General features: G+C 45.6%; 2 long non-coding RNA genes across 2 annotated transcripts in view; both read left to right on the forward strand.

Moving 5' to 3' along the window:
* The window catches only part of LOC135368463 (uncharacterized), a 291,834-nt gene that overhangs the window by 225,369 nt on the left and 43,806 nt on the right, over positions 1-22,659 (forward strand). The gene's annotated exons all lie outside the window — the stretch shown is intronic.
* LOC135368459 (uncharacterized) lies at positions 16,243-16,930 on the forward strand. Its single transcript, XR_010414781.1, has 3 exons — positions 16,243-16,268; positions 16,470-16,562; positions 16,855-16,930. It is a non-coding gene; the product is annotated as an uncharacterized LOC135368459 (long non-coding RNA).

Below are 22,659 nucleotides of genomic sequence, written 5' to 3' on the forward strand. Positions count from 1 at the left end.
GCAGTATGCACACAGTATTTGTGGAGTGGACCCACAAAAAATGTAATGAATGTGGCATTGCCCACAGTAATGCACTAAGTTCAACAAAAGTATTCTAGAATTCAGGTATTTTAGGTTACATGCCAATCCAGTACCACTATCCAGTATGAAGTTGTGACAAATAAATTGTTTCCATTTTTCTTAGCTCTCAGAACACTGACAGTGAATTAATAAGCGTAGACAATGTTAACATAACTTCTGGGCTATTCTCCAATCAAACATTCACAGATAGTAAAGGCACCTTCCGCAATTGACGTTGACGACAGCGACGTTAAACGTTATCAGAGACGACATCAGCTTCTGCGTGTCAGAAAGGATTGTATGTCCAACAGTAATCCAGCTAACAGTAACAAAAATGTGCAAAAGAAAAATCGACTGTGCTAATGTGACGTACCTTCTATATCAGGCACTGAAGCTTGTACCACCCCATTCAATGGAACCAGTGCCCAGACAGCAAAAGTGCTTGAACTGGGAGATAGCAGCTAATCGCAATGGCGACCTTTGTTTTCCACCCTGAATGCACAGGTTGTAACGTTGAGGGCGGATTTAAGAGTGATGTCAAGATGTCTGCATGAGAGCGCCCATGAAAAGTGGAACATAGGTGAATAATAAAATTATAACATGACATTGTCATACCTGTTGGTGGCCGCTAGACTGCAACTAACGTGTCAGCAATTTCTTCATGCACCAGATGCAAGGCAGATCCTGCTTCATTTCCGCCTTCAGCGTGCACCTGTGGTAATTCACAAGTGGGATTATCAATACTACTGTGTTGTTAGTCGTGGCTATATCAGTGTAAGCGCAGTAGGACAGCTGCACAATCGATTCATGAAGCTTGCTATTTTTATATCTGAACCTCGACTTACCTTTTTGCGCTCGTTTTTCTTTTCTATTTTTCTTTTTTCGCCTTGATCCTCCGTGGCACGTTCAAAATTTGTGTGTCGGGCACCTCAGATTTTCATCAGACGATTTCGTGCCGAGATTCCAAATTGCCTCTGGAGTCGCGCGTAACCTATGATAACATTCGTGAACGAAATCCTTGCAGCGGAAATTAGCAGGCACCACTGTCAGCCAAGAGCTTCGTACTGCTTGGTCTTTTGGCAGCCTATAATAGGTAACACTTGAATGCTCCGATGAATTGTTCTAACAGCGTAGCACCGTCGCCACTTCGCCGTGGCATATCACGTATCATATCGCTCCAGCACATAAAAGGCAAGATCAGAACAAGGAAGTGCACTTTCCAAACGACGCCGTGCCAAAAAAAAATAAAATAAATATTCACATGCTTTGTTTCCGGCTTAGCAATAACGTAACAGCTGTTCGCTTATGTACGACGCACAGAGACATAGCCATAGTATATAGGAGGCTATGACAGAGCACGAAACGAAAGAAGCCAAGCGGCCAGGCCAAGAGTCCATGCCAAGCCAAAGAGAGATAATCCGAGAGTAGTGACGTCGGTGCGCCCGTGCGCAGTGTTGCCGACGGTCTGACGGGCGGGCGTGGGAACTAAAAAAAATGTTTTCGAAAAAACTACGAACAGTTAGACCAAGATATTTCACACACATATTCAGTGTTCGCTAATGGACACACAATGCGAGTATCGCTCAGTTCTGCGGCACAAAATCGGCATATCTGACCTTTAAGGACGCCGTGAGCGTACACAGGATGAGCTCGTACTGCATCGTTCTAGTGAGAAGTTGTGATGAAAAACTAATGAACGCAGACGGGTATTTGGGACTCAATGCACAAGAAAAATGCTTGCTGTCGCTCAAGGGATTTAGCGATCAAATCGATAGGTTGAACCGCCTCCCCTCTCCGTTGATCATGAGTCCGGAAGACCACCTTTGTTACCAATGCGGAACACACTGTAAATATTGTGGGGTATGAGGCTGTTGCAGTGAAGTTTGCACAGCGCCATTTCGTGCCCAAACGGCCACGGATCCCAACAGTAGGTAGTTTCATCAGTGGGTTTTGCATGGTGTTTCAAACGGTATGCTGCCAAGGAAAGCTACAGAACCTGTAGGAAATCCACAGAAAAAGCGGTGCTTCTTGAAAAGAGCGAACAACTCGAGACCGTGTATTTGAAAGTGCCGCGTCGTCTACTAAACTACCGAGTGTTGCATAATTTGGGGCGCTGACGTTACTGCTCACTCGCGCCACCTGGCCCAGAGAAACAGGCCCATTGTGTGGCCCAGAGATGTGGTGTCATCCAGGTGAAATCAGTAGCATGACTGGCTTGTCAGTCTTTCACAATCCTTATCGCGAAGAATTCGGATTTTGCTTGAACTCGCTGATTTCTGATGTCCCTTGGCCCAAACTAAGGCTCGTATTTGTTTGTCTGTTTGCGTGGAGTCGGACCACCATCTCGCCTGCCTCGTATGTCATCTTAATCTACCTTCCACATATGCAGATGACGGACCTTTTTCGGGTGTTCGACTACTGTCTCACATCTAATCTCTCTCTATCTCTCTTTCTCTCTCAGTCGTTTTTGCTTTTGGCGCAGAGTTTCGCGTGAGGGACAGAATTCTCTGCGCAAAGCACAGCACGCACTGCGCCGTGACGCTACGCCCTGTCCATTCTGCGGATTAACGCGCACGGACGTGGAATAACGTGCCAATGCACTTGAGACATGAGCAGTTGGCACGATGGATACTGCCACAAAGTAGGCGAAGGGCCCAGCTACTGTCACACATCCAGACGTTGGAAGCAATGCCATATCACAGAAGTTTCCTTCGCTCTGGCTGTGCTGACAGCCCGGACAGGGTGCGTACGGGTGAACGTGGGTGGAACACCCATGTCATGGTTTTCTCAGCGTCCCACATATACACTTACATGTCTGTACAAGACACAAAAATAAACAGTTGGAAGGGAGAGTTGGAAAAGTTTCATGAAGCAATATAAACAATTCAAAAGACGAGAGAAAAAAAGCCAAACGCAACTGCGTCGGCGGTCTGTTTCAGAGTTCACATAGCTTCAGCCGCCGTGGTAGAAAGCCGTACAGAATTCTCCACACCCGAATGTGCAGTAAGCTGCAATTTCTGATGAGTGATACGATGCTTTATTATCACACACCAGGAGGGAAATTATTTAATGGCTTTGACATGCCACAGCTGAGTGCAGTCCAAAACCTCGAAACATTTATGTCAAAACTGGCCTACACGCTTAATAGGAACTGCAAATACGCTTGAAAGCACAGCACAGCTGTGTCGGCCCGGACAGGCCTCTAAACCACCCTAGCGCGGCTGCCCTTCCGCGGTAGAAGCGATGCGCAAAGCGTAAAGTTGACGAGGTTGGCGAGGGAGGGAACTGGGAGAGTGCGATCAACGGCAACGTGTCACGTCTGTGTTACCAATGAAGTTGTCGCAGCTCTGCTTTATGAAGAAGCCCGTGTATCCTGAGAAACTTGCGCCCCCACGTAGTGCGGTGAAGGCCGTTTCGCGCTCAGCGGGCGGGCATGATCAGTATATAGGAGGCTATGGCGTGACGTATGCTCCGCGAAGAGGGCGCCAGCGCCAGATTCAGTTTTCTGTTTGCCTCTCGCCAGGTGCGGACGTCTTGCGCGTCGCTCGTATCGCGACCGTTGATGTGATCGTGAATTCTTTAGCCATGCAAAGAAGATGGTGGGCGGTGTGTGCGTACAGATATGCTTCGATGTCGGTGAGTTGTCGTTTTAATGCTTCTTCTGTTGTCGCGTTTACCTACCCCCTAACTGCGATTACTTGACAGCGTATATGGGAGTAGTGTATGTTTTGCGATTTACCCTGTTGCGATTAGCAGAAAGTCTTCTCCTTGTTGTTGTTGTTGTTATTGTTGTTCGTGCATGCCCAAACATGTTCGCAATTCCCTTGTTGCTATTCTTGTCGGTGCATGCCCGCAGATGTTCGCGATGGTGAAAATCTTGTGTATGTGCCTGTTTTCGCGCGTGTTTTCCCCTGGTTAGCACTTTTTTTTTCTGCATTCCACAGAGGTCCCCGTGATGACAGCGGTGCCGCCACCTGACGTGATGCTTTCCAACCTGCCCGGTGTGACGATTTGCAACCCGTAATGGCGGCGCCCATGGGCTGATGCTGTTACCAAACCTGGACTGACACATTAATGAATTGAATATGTATAGTAATGACTTGAGTTATGAAATGACCCAAGCAGCACAAAGGACTGGGATTCGGCTGGGAACGTAACGGGGGTGATGGGTTCAAGGTGTCCGATATCGCCGTCACGAGCCCGACTACTTCCCGACTATGTGAGGGGGAAGAATTGAGGGAGAGGGAGAACACATAAAATTATTTCCCGATAGATCCCCGTTCGTGTCCCGGTCAGAATTCTTTCCCGATAGATTCCCGTTTGCGTCCCGATCTGCTGCGGTGTACTGGCTAAGTATTTCTTCCCGCTCCTCTCCCGATGTTTATGCAGATTCGGTAACACGTGTTCGGATGGTACAGCTTGAGACAAAGTTTCTGAAACACGGGTATTCTTTATTGGACTTCTCCCAGCCACCTTTGGGGAATGCTTGTTGAACAGAATCCTTGGGAAAAATCTGCTCAAGGATTCTGTTCAACAAGTGTTCCCCTTAGGCCGCAGGGGAGGCGTGGAGAAGTGAAATACAAAACACCCGTGTTTCAGAAACTTTTGTCCCAAGCTGGTACGAGACAGTGAAGCATCCCTTCAGGAAGGAATTTGGCTGTCTGGTATGAGGTAACTCTTTCAAACATTGGGCTGCAGTTCACTTCATGTGTTGTATAGTTCGCTCAGTTTCATTGACTGAAAACATGCACACCCAGCAGCCTGAACAGAAGTATTAATGGAGCCTCACTGCAAAGCAGGCAAGTACAAGATACTCGGGAAGAGTCGGCCACGCCCGAACGAAACGACCGAATCCCCCGAAACGAAAAACTCACGTGAAACGAAACGAAGAGAGCTTTAGCAAGTCGGACTGATCGGACGAAAACCCGTTTTGCAAAGTTTGGTTCGGAGGGAGTATGGAACGCCGTTTTGTGGTCAACGTGGCCAGAGTGCCTCAAATATACTCCTGCCGCATTCTGGTCACTGTTATAAGTGTGTGTCCCTGACACCACCAGCAGCTTTTAAGTAGATTCATGGCACATACAGGACCTGTGATGTACACGATCGCACAGTCAAGAAAATTGTAGCATTTAACCTTGCTTTCCTTGATTATAACAAAAAAAAGAAAAAGAAAGAACGCTAGAGAAAGGGTCGGCAAAACAGTGAGTGTTTTGTTGTTGTTTTTTGATTCTATCGATCTCTCGCTGTCAGATTGCACTGCCGATCTGTTGACAATCATAACGAACTAATAGCTTAGCTTTGGCCAATCTCATGTTGCAATTTTGCTTCAAACGCAACATTCAGTGATTCTTATGAAAACAGCAGCATTTCTCGAAAGATCCTGGAACGGCCACTATCTCAAGAGGTAGTACGATTCTACCCGTCATATTTCGTCCGCCAAGCCATTGCGCGTAGATGTTGGCTCCATGCCCATTTCAACACAGGCTCACCCGCACTCGCCCGCGCTCGCGCGTCGTCGCTTGTCCAGTCCTCCTCAGGTAGAGTAGGCGGCTGTAGAGTATGTACCACTACACCAATCTACAACGTTGCAAGCCCATTGGCCTAGACTGTGTGCGCGCTCCGATTGGTCGACAATGTTTGAAATCGCATTTTCTACGCACGCATGTGCGTGCAGCGTCCCGGCGGCCGTTTCAACAGTTCCCGCATAGTTTCGAAATAGCTCGCGTCGGCCGCACGCCGTCCGTCGTCTTGTGTTCCGTGTTTCGGTGATATCAATCGGCAGAACAGTTTGTGATTCAACGTGTGTTGTGCTGTTCCTGGACACGAGTACTATCCCACGAACAGTCTTATCAACTCCGGAACTGGAATGCTTCGTGAGTTGGAGCGGTTGGAGATTGTAGAACACGCTCGGGCCGTGTCGGATTTCGAGGGCTGTGTTCGTTTTGCTTCAAGTCCGAGCTTAGTTACAGTGCGTCAACAACGCAGTGGACTTTGTATTCACAGTCCACCCGTGTATCAGATCTTTGAATCAGTGCTTTGTGTCAAATAAATATTTATTTTAGCCAAAAGAGGCTTCAGTTATTTTGAATATCGGGTAACGGCGGTAGGCGTGAAATCCGGTAGAAGTCGATGGTAGCCAGAACCGGCCGAAAGCTCAGCCAAAGTTAAGACTCCTGATTGGCCGACTGGCATTGCATAATTTCTACAACGTTGCACTCTCATTGGTCGTTTGCCCAGTGTCCTGTGAATTATCTCAAACTATGGGCTCTATGGGGAGCTGTTGGAGCCTGGCTTGTCTTCCATGCCACCAGCCAGCGCTGCCTGTCGCGCATGCGCCGTTTTTGTTGGGTTCGCTTTGACTGCTGTAACGGTCGTTTCTCGTCGCCGCCTGTAGTTCGCGTAATTGCGAGCGTTCCAGCAAGTCTAAAGCGTTTTAGAGGCTTTGTATTGTTGTTCTCACCTGATGCTGTCGTTCTTGCAACCCGTCTGATATTGCAACTTTCTGTAAGTGGAAGCGTTTCTTCTTTCTTCTAACCGCGAGCAGACCAGTCGGTCTCGTTTGACATGTCAAAAAGTGAAGACGCTGCCTTGCATGTGAAGCCAAATCGTTCTTCGCCTTCAGGATTCTTGCCGTTTCAGGTGTGTAATTAATATAACTGTGAAGTAATATGTTCGACTGCGCCATGCATTCTCATTGTCCGTTTTACTCTATTTGCAGGGATCTGCACAACGACAGGGAGATAGAACGCCAAGTGAAGTCGACTGTATGCTTTGTGCAGACGGTATGTCATATGTCTCTACACTGCTCTACATACAGGTGTCCTGCCATCGTATTTTCTGGAACGATATTTCTTGCAGGTTCAGCGTGTATGACGCAGCGGCCTCCAGCAAGAGAAATTCAAGCACCGTGTTCAAATGTGGTGGGGACTCTTGCTCGACATGACAACGCTTAGAAGTGCTTTTTCGAAAGAAGGACAAGTTGGACCGGAAATGAGGACCTAGGTGTGCTCTTTTGCGTTGTTGGTCACCGTTCGATCATTACCAATTTTTGTGCCCCCGGGAGTTCAACGCTCAGGTATGTTGATGATAAATGGATATGCGTTAAAAGGTACGTACTCCGGAGTGGTGAATAAGGTGATTTGTTGCTGCTATCTCCTGTTTCGTGAGGGTTCTTGTCGGTACTCATATACCGCAGGCATGAGGGGCTTTCTTTGCAGAACATTTCAGGAAACCAAGACTGCAGCATTTTCAAGATTGCCATAACCAGCATCAATGCAGCTCTCATGTCAACATCAGCATCAAGACAGCTCTGATGTGATTTGGGACACTGTCTTGATGCTAACATCAGCTGGCGTTAGCATCAAGACAGTGTCCCAAATCACGTCAGACCTGATGTCGCTTTTTTTCAATAGGGATGCTTCTCCTTGACCATGTTTTTTTTTTTTTTTGCTTATTGACGTTTTTGTGAAGGAACGCTGGATATGTGCACACCATTGACTGTCAGCTCTAGTCCCGGTCAGCTGTCATTTTTGACAGTTTTCGTTGTAGTAAGTGCTAGTCATTTGCACCAAAGGCGCTGGATGTGAACTATTTTCTCTTTCCTGGACTTGCATTTCTCCCTAGTCGTTGGCTTTGACATTTTTTCATAACTTAAATTTTCTCTTGCTAACTCTTGAGTTTCATGATCCCTACGATGTGCATTTTATCATTTTTGATAAAGCTCATTCCACATACCGTGCGCAGACTATTTTGTGCTGACATGCAGCAATTGTTGTGTTACGTCTAGTATTACATGCCATTCATTTTTGTGTCTGGGCAGTTGAAGCGTGAGCAGATAGGCAGACTGCCTATTACTGCATAACTTTTTCTTTGAGACACCACCACTTGTGCAGGCAGACCGCCTCTTGCTGTATACTTTTTTCGGTCTTTTGAGACACCGTTGACGTGCCAGTGGTTACGCAGGCAGGCTACATATTACTGTATACCATTTCCCCCCATGCAGCAATTTTACCGTTACGTCTAATATTAATGCTACAAGCCGTTCATTTCTTCCTGGGCCACTACCGAAGTGCAAGTGGTTAGGCAGACTGCCTACTACTGCATACCTTTTTTGTTTCCTTTGAGAGTCCACCTCTTACTCTGTACGTTTGTCCCCCTTTTGAGACACCATTGAAGGGCCAGTGGTTACGCAGGCAGGCTGGATATTACTGTAGACCATTTCCACCCTTTTCTTTTCATGCTACATTGCCAATGACAGTAGTTATGCGGACAGGCTGCATATCTCTGTATACCCTTCTTTTTTGTTCTTCATTTCAGATACAATTCCCGATCGAAAAACACGACAGAAATTTCTGTCGTGACAACAGGATTTTTTGTCGTACGACAGACACTTCTGTCGTCACTACAGAAATTTCTGTCGTCATGACAGAACTTTTGTCGTAACTACAGAATAAGTCTGTAGTTACGACAGGGACGCCTGTCGTAACGACAAGCACTTTTGTCGTCACGACAGACTGTTCTGTCGTTACAACAGAATACTGTGTTGTGCGACAAACGTTTCTGTCGTTACTACAGGAATTGCTGTTGTTACGGGAGTCTACTCTGTCGTCGCTACAGGCGCACCTGTTGTTACGGCAGACCTTTCTGTCGTTACTACAGGAATTGCTGTTGTACAGGAGACTACTTTGTCGTCACTACAGGGGCTTCTGTTGTTACGACAAACTCTTCTGTCGTTACTACAGGAATTGCTGTTGTACGGGAGACTACTCTGTCATCGCTACAGAAGCATGTTGTTACGACAGACCTTTCTGTCGTCACTACAAGGGCTTCTGTTGTACGATCGACAAACACTGCTGTCGTTATTACAACAGTTTTCGTCGCCGCGACAGGAAAGGCGCCGTCATTGTTAAAAAATATTAAAAAGAAAAAAGTTGTGTCGTGCGACAGACTCCCCTGTCGTACAGCAAGCCGGGTTGTGGTGGCTTTGCGACTGGTCAGGCCGTCGCCCGTCGGTCCGAGTGCATGCACAAAAAACCGTTAGGTTGGGTATTAGCTTTAATTGGCTATGTGAAGAAAGTTGACGAAAGTGTTTTTTACAGACGCCACGCGCCGGAAGATATACGTAGCTAATTCCGTCAGACTATGCTGGTCCCTCCTAGCGCAAGGACGGCAAACTTCGGCAAAACTAACATTGACTATACCAACATAAACTAAAACCTGAGCATTCCAGATTACTCAGTGTCCAGTCGACGTGTCGTTGTGCGTGCGAATGCGGGGGTTCGACGTACCTCGAAACCACAGCGCATACTCAACCATGGTCACGACAAGGATCAACAAACGAAGTTTGTCGCAGGGCAGTTATTGTTTTCATCCCCGCTGAAAGCACATGCTGTTCAAGACAAATCCCTTATCCTTGAACTGACAAAGGCAATGCTGCCGTTATTTAGCGTCGCTACAGCGTTCGATCGGGGTACGTTTCGCAGGATGGACATATTCGTACATTCGTAATCTCTCCTCTACGCGCAGACAGCCATCGCTTTCGTGACACACGCATCTCGTATATCATGCTTTTCTTTCTGCATGCACATATGCGAATTGCACGGCTATGAGTTATTTTCACACATACCGTATCTGAATATACTTTGCAGTAGTGGCACGGCTGTGGCAAGGTGCACTTTTGCTTAGCCAGGGAGCTTTTACAAAGTGGAATATTCCGCTTCTGTTAATTAGGTTCATAGTAATTAGGAAGGTGGGCTTCTTCCAAACATCACGCTTGGTGCCACTAAGCGGTATAGGTAATTTGATTTTATGATAATTGTATACACAGGAAAGTGATGCTGTTTTGGTAGAGATGAATCTCACACATGCCTTTAATGATCACACTATTATCAAGAAAACGACATAAAAAATTACACAAACAATCACAATATTAATAGAGAAAACGACATAAAAAAATTGAGCACAGCATGAACACAGGGATTGCGCTATTCGCATCCCAGAGATGAAACAATCTTTCTTTTCAAAATGTGGAATGAATGACAGGAATGAAATCATTCCATCTCCTTGTTCGAATGAAAGGGCAATGGAATGGCCTAGGTGGACATACTGTTGCGTGCTGTACCCGTCGTTGTAATATGGGAATGATGCATGTTGAAGTAAAAAAAAGATATTCCTCAGCAAGTAAAGACAACTGTGAAGAAAACGTGTTGCAGTCACTTTTCAGCAAAGCTGCTGTAGCAGACAGACACAATTTCGCTGCCCACTGCAGTTGATGAGTACGATACACTAGCACTTTACTTTATGTTTGTGCTTCTACTGCATTAGTTGGCTATTATTAACTATAAGACTTAATGCCTGTTTTCTTCCACACATTATCCTTCATTATTTGTGGTGGTATTGAGCAACTAAAATGGGACTATTAATAACCTGCCGAGAAATGAGAATGAGCCACATATCTCCAGTCATCAAATCAAAAGGAATGAAATAAGCAAGTACCTCCATTCCTTGGAATGGAATTAGAGTGGAATACGAGGCTTAGTTCAGCAACCCTTATGCGCACAACGAGGGGGAATGCACAGTGTACCCAAAGAAAACAATGTGAAAAGCCTGTAACACAATGGTGCGCAGAACAGTGTACCTGGGAAATAATTTAAAAAAACATTTAACGCTGTGATGTGGCGGTATACGATGTGCCTCAAGGAAACAATCTGAAAGCTTTTACTGCAGCACACATACAACTGAAACTCTGGTATGCAACAGCCATACCAGAACCTATGTCAAAAAGTAAATATATCGCATGATCCGGTACAGATAACTGAAGCAAAAGCCTCAGGACGAGGGCCACCGATATTTCGAGTGGAGGCTGTTCATCCAGACAAACAGGCTCTGTTCGAAAAATATAGGCGGCTCTCATCCCGAGGCTTTTCCTTTGTATGCCACAACCTACGTACTTCACAGTGGTGCTTGCTAGAAAAGAAGTTTTGGTACAAGAATGCTCAACTCAGTCAAACCTATACGAATTTGGGATGTCGCAGACATACAAAGTATCTCTATTTTCAAGGCATACACATTGACCCTGCACGTCATCCAGCGAATATAAGCTGATGTTTCTGCCTTGAGGGGGACGGTAGCACTTGAAAATGTATTGGACATGTCTGAAGGTGCATTCCACAGTGACAAGATCTTGGCAAACAAGAATTATCTTTCTGCTTTTCAACAACACTGAGCAAATACTGTTAACAAGGCAGTAACTGCCAGTTTTCATTTTTATGCATGAAGAAAATGTCTTTGGTGCTCGAAGATAGCATGTCGTGTGAATTTTTATGTTCCTGAAAAGAAGACGTGAATAACGTGTCATGCATGGTATTCGCCCATACTGCGCAACGAAGAGCTGCTCAATTTGTTCATCAAGTTGCGTGATCAGCAAGGGAGCACCAAGAGTTCGAGCTTCTTTTCCAATGGAGGATTGCACGTTTAGGATCCTGTTTTTTCTGCTCTCCAATGCAGATGACAGCTCCACAAACTTCCATGCTGTTTGCAGCCATGACTTCATTGTACAGCGCTCTGCTATTTGTGACGGTACACCCTGTGCAGCCTTCACAAGCTTCACGAGCAAGCCATTCCCATTTTCAAAAGGGAATGTGGATGTTCCCCACAATGGACCCAGCATTTCCACGCTCTTGGTCAGATGCAGAAGCTGGTGGATGTTAAATGTTGCGGCACTTGGTCCATACAGTGAGGGCACTTTGGCCACAAATGATGACAGCAGGACGTCTGCTTCCTCCAATCTCAGATCTGTCACAGCAGTTTCCACTAGAATAAAAACTGCCTCACACAGCATTCCAAAATGGTTGAGATATGCTGCTGGCAGTATGCCTTTCAAACACGGCAGTGAATAGAAAAGCAACCAGTAGTACCACTCAGTGGCTTTCCAGTGTGCCCGATCACTTAACGGCCGTGGTAATCTGCAGAATGATATTGGAGGCTTCATCTGGGTGATGATCCTATCGAGCTCTCTGATGTGCCTTCCAATGTAGTAGGCCTGTTCCGTTGCAGTAAGCCACAGCTCTGCAAGCTGCCGTGCCACCCCTTCAAGCACACAGTGCATGATGTCGGGAGGAATGCACCAGACAAGGTTGAAACCCTTCAGCTGCACCAGCGGTGATGGGCCCTTTATCCCATGAACTGGTTCACCACTCGTGTATGCATCCTGCATGTCCTGTACCATGCTTCTGTGAGTGCGGGTCTGTGCTGGAATGTTCCCCGCAATGTAACGAAGAGCACCTGAAAGCACAATAATGGCACTTAGAGCAGTACTTTTACGTACCCAACGAGATTCTTAGCATTACATCAGCCCTTACGTATATTCCCAATTTACCATTCATGCAATCGTCATTATGTCTTCAACCTGTTGCTTTTAATGTCCTGCAGAACATTAATTAACTTTAAAGCTGTTCATATGGCACATAAAATATAATGGGAGTTTGAAGTCATGTAATTTCCCAATAGTGCTTTCATTGTGTACATAATGATAAAATAACTTCATATGACTGAAACAGCGCAGTTATGACTATCTGCACTGCAGGAAATTTAATTTTCAAGTTTCCTACCACTATCATAGAATATATCAGTGGGTAACAGTTTAACCATGATTAAGTTTCCCTCAACTCTAAAATACTAATCAGCTACCTTCTGTCAAAGCTAGCTGCGAGTAATCCTCAGGTAACTAGCCGACGTTATTAATAAGGAGTTTAGAGCAAACTTTAAGGGTCCCTAGCTCTCAGTTCAAGGCTAACCCCCGTTGGCAAAACTGGGACTCAATAACTTGGGAATAACCTACCGTTTACATAAGTTCCTTTCTCGAGGCACCACGGGCATCCGAAATATCCATTGAACTGCTTCATATTTAACAACGAAGCTCTTGCTGGGGAATCCACAGAACAACACACTGCATACACTCGTGACTGTACAGTCTGTCCGTCATGTTTCCAGGATATGCTGCCAATTTTGTTGAAGCTTTCAACAAATGTTTTCAGAAAAAGGTGAGCTGGAGGGTGGTGCTGTCCAAACCACAATGCTCCAACAAGGACTTCCTGGAAACGAACATTGAAGGGAAGTTCATTCACCAGCAGTTGAATTGGCCACACGCTAGCTTTTGAAGATTGGAACACCGGTGATCCATCACTGTTTAGAGTAACAGTGATGTCGGACCATTGCATGGAGAGTTGAGTTCTGATGCTCCTGTACATTCGCCCATTAGTGATGTCAGTGTAGACACCGTATGCCGCCGTGGGAATCTTTTTCAGAGTTTCATACAATCTCTGCGTGTGCCGTCCTATCACGTCATAGAGCTGCCGTCTGAGATCAAAAATGAGAAAAAAGCTTCCAATGCTCATGAGACTTTGCATCCTATGTGAGATGTTGCATCTGGCACACATGAAGGTTTGCGACTTGGTGTTCGTTGTCTTTAGACCTAGGTAGCCCAAGCAAGTTGGGCAGAAGAAGTGCATGCACAAGGATTTCATGCGATCTTGCCATAGTTTGCGGAAAAGATATTTAGAGTCTGGAACAGTGTCAGTGCCACACAGGGTATTCACCAGCCTAAGGAGACCTTCCACCTGTGACCATGAAAGTCCTGCGCTCACTACATATGCAAGCACAAGCAGCAGCGCCTGTGCCTTCGTTATGTTTTGGTTTGGCAGAGTCTCAGATGAGCACATCTCGAAATACCTCCTGACTTCACTGTCGTCCAGACTACTTTCACTGCCATCTCTGCTTTCGCCGTCGGACATCGAACTTTCGTCGACTTCTTCGGCAACCGATTCACCGAGGTTATGCTGAACGTCACCACTGTCATTCCCTGACGCTGAGCAGGCGTTTTGATCCAGCGTCTGTGAGTCGACAGCAGCTTCGGTGGCACTACTTGATGCGCCAGTGTGATGCGTGGCTCCCAGATCCAAGCTGTTGTCTCGAACTACATCATTTTGTTCCGATCGCAACTGCTTCGCGCGCTGATTGTGAAGGGTTTGTTTTGGAATCTGGCACTGCACACCGGGCTGTAAATACTGGCGATAGCGTTTGGTTGGTTGCCTGCTCATTGTCTATGCACAGTAGTATTGCAGCGGTGAACAAATTAAACCAGAAGCTCCATGCACAGAGGGCCAACTCGAGTACGCTGCACCGCGCACTGTCCGGCTTCCACGTTCGAGGGCTGTGCTACAGCGGGTGCATTCATTACTATGTGCCGCTGTCACCAAATCGCGGCAAAAGATGCGCTATATTCACCTTGTTCAAACAAGTGAACCACGGAACTATAGTATAATCACAGCTGGTATAAGAGAACCCAAGAGAACCAAACAACGTGGTCGTGGTCTACACAGTGGAATATGGAACTAGGTTATTTTGCTAACTTCGTAACATACTGGGAGAAGATTACAATTTAAACAAATTAGTTAATCAGTATTGACGATCACTTTCATTATTATATGCGATCTTGAAAATTTTGCTTTTGTAAAAATGCTTTTTTTTTTTTGAAACTCAAAACTAGCGCCCTTTTTGCCTTGTCATGTCATGCCTAGCCAGCCCACGGGGATCTTCCATTTGCACTGTGTTCCGGTGGTGTTTGTTTCCTCGTGTGGGACTAACTTCGCAATCATGTTTCTCTTAATTCAGTATGAAAATGAACGCGAGAAACATGTGGTTAAGCATGACGCTGTTGTAAATTTCCATCCAATGGATATAGACGACTTTGAAAAGGACCGTCTGTACGAGACGTTTTGGGAAGGTGACGACACGACGTGTGCAGGGTACTATAGCGCACGAATTCTGCATATGACAGGTGAGAAAACCTAAAGTAACAGCTGTTGCTCTGTCTGGATAGATACATCACGTTTCGCTGCCTGACTATCATTACAGAAACGATGGAGGAAATGAAGGAATGGCGAACAAGCCGGGGTAAACGTAAGCCACAAGCGGAAAATGAACCTACAGCGAAGAAGAAGGTAAAGCGTCCTGAGATTGTATTGTGCAAATCGAGCACAACGTAAACGACGAGTCCGCTTTGTGTGGCACGTCGGTTGTTTCGTAGGAAACGAACAGAAATGCGTCCCCGAGTCTTTAGTGTATAAACAACGATCCATGTTCAATTTTTAGGCACAGGCGGACAAACAGACAAGAACAAAAGCAAAACGATGCGCGGAATTGGACATTCTCAATGCTGCCGGATTGAATGGGGATCAAGACGTGTCAGAAGTTAAGGAGCTGCAAGAAGAAGTACATCGACTGAAGACAGAGGTGACCACACTGAGAGAACTGAACCATAAACTGCAGCGAGCACTGTGCTCAAAGATTTTTGAGAAAGGTAAGCAGAGGCTTGTTTTTTCTTTGTAGGTTTCCTGGTGCTACTAAGTGAATCTTTGGCTTGCACAAGCAATTTGCTGCATTTCGTACTACATTGTCATAAGCAAAAGAAATGCCTTACATTTCCCAGAAGTGTCAAGCATGACAAGCACTGGAGAACTGCAACAGAAGGTGGTGACTCCAGCTACTACAGCATTACACTACCCACCGGAAACTTGTTCAATCGAACCCATGTACAGTGACTACATTTTGCAAGGTAAAAGCGGGACTGGTTTGTTGTGTATTGTGACCTGTATGCTACAAGACATCAGCACAGGACAGAGCCAAATGTGAACGCTGTGAATAGGAGGAACGCATCTGACAGTTTAATGATTTTTAGCAGTTCTCTTCATAATCTGAAGCGTTGCATCAGGTGCATATGTCTAACTCTTTAATTCTTGCACCAATAGACCTGCCCCCTACCAACCTTGACTTGGCATCAAGCTTAGGGATGGCTATTGCACCCTCTTCTGAGGCTTGCCTCGCTCCTGCGGTCTACGGTACAGTTATCCATTTGACTTCATTATCTAGCCTCGCTGTGCTTGCGCAGGCTTCACAGCTACAAATGCAAGTTACACAACTAACTGCTACCTTCTTGAGATAGGGTGGGTTATGTGAGACCAACGATGTTCGCTTCGGATTTGGAAGTTCACTGTGCCGTGCAATGCATACTCTCGTGTGATTATGAACTTCCTTCTTTTTCTTTCTTACTGCAGTATCGTCTGCCAGTGACGATATGTCACCGAGCCCCAGAGTTAACTCTTCCATCCATGATGCACCTTCCATCACAACAATGGCCCCTTTGCCGTGCGGTAAGGCACAATCATTTTGAGCAAAGATGTACTTGTGGTGGCTGTGCAACTGCAAATGCAAGTTATAGAATTAAATGGCAGACATCTCGAGTTAGTTTTTTTTATGTTAAACTTTTGGCGTGTGCTTTGGATTTGGACGTTCACTTTGCAGTCCAGCGCATGCCCTCATATGATGATGAACTTTTTCTTTTTTAACTGCAGTACCATCTGCCAGCAAAGACATCTCACTAAGCCCTCCTAACCCTGGATCTTGTGCTGCACCTTCTATCACGACGCTAGCACCTGTGCCCTGTGGTAAGGTTTGGCGCCATAATTTTCAGCAAGGGTGACTGCACAACTGCAAATGCAAGTTATAGAATTAACTGGCAGCCTTCTCAGGATAGAATGTGATGTGAAGCTTTTTCAGCCAGGGTGTGTCTGCAGCCTGTAGAATTAGCAACGGAGACCTTGAAACTAACCGATACATTACCTGATATAGAGTGACTCCTTCAGTACTGCTGCTTGCACTGTATATTTGAGCACCCATGAGTATAAGAGCAGCTATGCACGCTCTCGTGTGATCTTGAACCTTTTGTTTTTGCTCTAGCATCTTATGCCAAGGACAACATGCTGCCAAGCCCTGCAGTGAATGGTGGAAGGTGTCATGTTCCTCGACCCACGACATTAGCACCCGTGTCCTGTGGTATGGTCTAACACCAGTCTTTAAGCAAGGGTCTCTGTGTGGGCCCCAGAAACATGCATTGTTGTGTATGCCAGGGTTTCTCTTTTTATTCAGGAGCATTTTCTGGCAGCAATGGGTCATATGCACCTCCTGCAGCAAGTGCTACACCTGTTCAACATGCAAGCACCATAGTATCTGCTCCGCACGGTAAGACTAGTCCTGCATTTTAATTTCTGGCGGCAAAGAATGTTCATACATGCTCTTTCGACACTGATAATATCACATTTTTCCAGCCGTATGCCTGGAAAAGGGCCGTAAAAAGGCAGCAAACCCTCGAGCACACAAGGGTATGCTTAGGCACTCACTATACCTTTTTCCTTCATGTTACCCTCAAAACAGGACAAAAACAACAAAAGTAGTGTCACAAAGCACAGATAATTGTTGAAAGGTCAAGCTGTTAAGTGGAAATGGATGTCCATCTCTAGGCAATGTAGAATTACAGTGAACGTGTGCGATACACGTCTAGCTTATGGCATTATGATTGAAACTATGTAGTTTGTGGTTTTTAGTGACGTAGCAACGCTTAAAATTATTTTCAGTTTGAGAGACATTCATTGCTCACTGTGTCTGGCGTTACATATTACTTTACTTTTTCAGTGTTTGTAGCTCCACCGGGAATTAACCCAGCAGCGACACAAGACGGTCAGGTAGGAATTTGCAATGCATTCAAAGCACTTGGGACTGTTCCTGTGAGGTGCCTACATGCATCTAGCTCAGTAACATACAAATAAATCCTGTATCTCGGTACACATAACTGAAGCAGGTGCTGCAGGAACAGTGCCATCGATATTTAGAACACAGACTGTTTTGTGGAGGCAGGAAACTCTGTCAGAAACATCAGTGCCTGTCATTCCAATGTCTCTACCTCAAGTTAGCTCAGTAATGTTTGTTGTTCAGCACTTAATTCACAGGTTGTCTTGCATTCATGTAGGTGCACCTTGGACAAGGTGTGTCTGTCACTGTGGACACATGGGCCCTTTTAATGCAGCAAAGCAGTGACGCTGCTTTTTGCAAGAGGCTTGCAGTTGCCCTATGGGGAAATGAGACTCTTGCAAAAAGGAGCGTCACAGGCAAGCAGTGCAATAAGGACATATCAAAAGGGAGGACATCAGTTTACCCTCAGCTTTCCCCAGTGAAGGTAGCTTCCGCATCCTGTAAGTACAGATTTTTACGTTCTGTCGTGCATCTGCACATGACATGCTTCCTATTGTTTCTTTACGAGCTTTAGCCCACTACAGTGATTTAAATCATCAAGAAGTGTATTTCGAAGTGAGGACTGTGCTTGCAAAATGGATCAAGGGATAAGGACCATTTTACATGCGTCACTTCTGCAGCAGTGTATGTATACCCTTGCTAAGGTGCTCTCTGTGCATCTCTGTAAACTGGTCTGGTCTAGTTGCACCTATGGTGCCCCATTGGAGTAAAATTTAGTAGGGCAGTGTGCAGAGTATTTTTCCTTTTTTGCTACTGGTGTGTACTGCTCCGTGGCATTCACTTTGTGTGGAAAAACATGATTGAAACCATGGAGGAAGGAAACCAAGGAGCGGCTCTTTCTCCCTCATCCGTGTGGCTACCCTTGGTGGTCGCCAGAATCAAAACGGCAATGATTTGTTGGCCCCCTCATGACCTTCTCTATAGTTTTGGTTTGCATGGCATTGTTGTTTGTCGGCTGCTTGGGCTACTTTGCTTTAACAGAGGTGTTTACGTGCGAAATATTGCCATGGGAACGTCATACTGTCATGTGTTCCCGTCCTGGTTGAGGCTGTCGGCGAGCAGAAAAAAGTACTGTGACTGGAACAACGCCTCACTCGTGAGTAGTCTCAGGGTCTGCTCTTTCTGCTTGCTGTGTAGATAGGCCGTGATTGGCCCGTTTTTGTGACGAAAAAGCATCTACTGCTAGCAATTTTTCATTCCGTTAACTTCTGTTCACATCCCACTTACAGACTGTGCTGAAATTCTCACTCTCGAGAGAGTAGGATGCTAGCGCGAAACAGACGCTCAGTGAGCCTCACAAAGGTGTTGTCCCATTTGTACGTGCTCGTAAGGCGAGGTATACGTGCACTGAATTCAGTAAAAAGCAATATGTCACATCGTATACGCACGTGTTTCGGTATTGAGCTTTGTTATTATATGCATTCGCGCGAGATTCTTTTGTTCCAACGGGGCCGCCATGTTGTTTGTGTTACGTGTGCGGGTCACGTTGTACACAAGACTATCCCACAATCTTGCGTGCCAGCCCTCTCTGGCTGCCACACTTGCTCCACACGGTGAAGGGGGCAAAGGGCCGCTCCTCTGTTTCCTTCCACCATGATTGAAACGGTGCTACTCCAGAACAGTTATTGCAGAGAAAGATGCGTGGTACTTTGCAGTACTAACACTGTGCAGTTATATAGTTATACCAATGCCTACTGATTGATTATACTTCTTTTCAGCTGCCTTTTGGCACTTCCTGAAGGAGAAAGGCTGCAGTGAGGAGGATGCTCCTCAGCGTCACAAACAGCTGCCTAGGTACCTCGCCCAGAAATGCTCTGACCTACGGCGCTAAACATGGCAAGTCGAGGACGTGGCGTAGGCATAGTAACCTGGATGGGAAAAGGCTGGAAACATCAAGGACGACACACACACGAGCTTCCACGATGCCCAGACAGTCTGCCCATCAACTGTCTGCATGTTGCTTTGCGGCCGCTGAATGCTGGAAGGGACTGCTCGAGCAGTTTTCGTTCTACAATTCACTGCTTGACTGGCCAAGCTGATGGCGGATGCCAGTGAAGCAAGCCCATAACAACTAGTCATTAAATTTTGTCGTGTTATACTGGAAAGTACAATAGTGAATTATTTTATTTAAATACACACACAAGAAAACTTGTGTTCTCTCTTATATTTCTTTAGTTTTTCCAGTTTGCTGAAGGAAACTGCTCAGTGAATGACACAGCATGTGAGCGCAGCCCATTCGGCACAAGAGACCATATGTCACAGCAGGGCACATATGACACAAGTGTAGAGATAAGTGAAGAGATAATAATTAGATGTACACTACTTCATACACAAGTTCTCCCTCATATTGCACGTTTGCATGCAATTATACATAGCTGACACCTGTTACTGAGAGAACAGCATTCTGCCACCAGCAGATGCTGGATCTGCATGACGCAACAACCCGACAAGATTCATACGACACAACAAAGTACACCAGACGACAGAACAACACACGACAGGCATCTACGACAGAACGACACACGACAGGCATCTACGACAGAACGACACACGACAGGCATCTACGACAGAACGACACACGACAGGCATGTACGACAGAACGACACACGACAAGGTCCCAATATACGACAGCCTTGGTGTTTGTCGTATTTTTCTGTCGTTTTTTTCGACTGGGTTGGCATGCATTGGGTGATGCAGGCAAGCTGCTTATTTAGTATGCACCACTCGTCGTTTAGTCTATTGAGGTGCTACAAGTGTTGTGTCAGTCTATTTCCTTTCCGAAAATAAAATGTTGGGCTCTACACACACTGTTTACACTCGAAATTATTGTAATTCTTAAAAATAAGCAAATTAATGCTAAAATATGCATGGGGGGGTAAATATGCATGAGGGGAGCCCCTGCCAGCATTATCGGGGATCCGTCGGGGACCTGCTGGGACCGAATAGTTGCTGCCGATGTCGGTCCTTAATCATCCCGGTGTTGCAAACTGGAGGAAGGACTGGTGGCGTGCCCCCGACTTTGTAGGATTCTTTCCCGATGCTGGACCGGCTTCGCCCCGGTCCTTTGTGCTGCTTGGGGAGTTTAGAAAGTGTATTTATGCAAATTTGCGCTTCTTTTCATGTGTCTCATTATTGAAATCTGCAAGTTAACGAAATTTGATGTTTCCTCTCCTCCTCTCTTTGTCTCGTTGGAATGAATAGTAGTTGAATTTATTGATTGAAAATTATATTCTACGCTTTATTATCGCATTCTTATGCGTGTATGAACGATTTTAAACGGAAAAATCGAAAATAAAAATAATAAAATTGGGTGGGGTGGGGGATGGCAAAATTAGGGCTGGCAGAGGGGGCGAGAGAGGAGGAAAGTATCAAATTACTCGTTAACTTGTGTTATTAAATTACTACTTATTCATAAGTGCACTGCCTGCTAGCCATTACTCCTTGCAGATCGGGATTGTAAATGTCAATAGTGGCACTAAACTATTGCACTACCTATAAGACGTACTATAAGAGCTACTGAAACACTTTCTCGCGGATATAGACTGGGCTGTCAGTCGCTGTATCAGATAAAGCACTTGCAAACTTACCCCACTACATATGGAACAACTCACCTCTGCCATACCCACAGTGACCGGTTGACTTAACTGTTAACCGCACTCCGTTGAAAATTCGTGAAAAGATTTTCGAACGCTGAATAAGCATTACGAACACGTGCATTCTTTAGGGCTTTAGTGTGCGTCGTGCAAAATTTGAAAATTGCAAGAACGGGAAATTTTACTTACTCGCCACTGAAAGATGTCTTGTGCTGTGTGCAGCTCGCCATACTTTAGATGGCAATGAAAGTTTCTTCAGTTAGTGGTTGCTCGTGCCACTAACATTCAGCGGGAAAATGCCTCAGCTGCTCTGTTTCGTTTTCTTGAAGTAGCGAGTGTGGCAACTCTTCCTGGTCTCCCTTATAAATCACTCGCATTTCATTTGCACAGCATATGCTACAGTGTACAAACTATATCACACTTCTTTGGAGACTATGTTGACGAACTGACAGAAGCAGTCCTGGCTTCAAAGGCTTCCAACCTTAAAATTGGATGAGGAGGCGCTGAATGTGGTTCCTTCCTGCCCATACACGTACGTCAAGAAACCCACCCTGGTTGTGGCTGTGGAGCAACACAGAGGTGAGATGAAAGAAGATTGAAGCAGCAAAGCGCGGAAATTAATTCAGAACAATTTTTGTATGGATAATGCATTTATTTTTTTCGCATAGGTTCCAGAAGTGAAGAGTGGGATTGATTCTGCCAACCACCAGACCTTGCCACTTGGAGACATGCTACACCGTACATAAAACAATGCCCTTTTCAGGGCGACCCCACATCATTACACAGAGACGGTATTGCAAGAAGACCCCACATGAACCAGTGCTGTTCATTAGTTTAGGTTTGTGTCTGTGCGTCATCCTTTCTCTCATTTCATAATCTCAAAATAAAGTTGTTGTTGTTGTTCCCTTTCTGTTCAATACATGCATCGTTTTTATCGTAGCAATGAGATTCCGCTCTATCAAAACCGATGTCGTAACTGCAGCACATATACACCCTCGTGGCACTTTGTGATTTCTGCAAGCATCAATTTTCCAGCAGCTCCAATATCATGGCAAAAGAGAGTGAACTTACCTTCGTATGTTTTTTAAGACATGTAAATATATGAAATAATTTTCGCTTGGGTTCACTCACAGACTTGAGGCGACTGAAGATGCTGGTGTTCTATGGGGGCCTTGGACACCTGCAAAACGAATATTTGACAGATCTTCACCATTCCTGCTTCGTGTAGACACAAATGGCTTCGTATTAGTAACGTACCTTGTCTAACGTTCTGTTAAACATGATTGATGTTGACTTATGCCTGTAAAAATGTCAAGCTTGATCAATTATTAGGATTTCATTAGTACCCTTTGCTACACTGTGT

The sequence above is a fragment of the Ornithodoros turicata genome, chromosome 1 (genome assembly GCF_037126465.1).
Source record: "Ornithodoros turicata isolate Travis chromosome 1, ASM3712646v1, whole genome shotgun sequence".
In the NCBI taxonomy this organism is placed as follows: Eukaryota; Metazoa; Arthropoda; class Arachnida; order Ixodida; family Argasidae; genus Ornithodoros; species Ornithodoros turicata.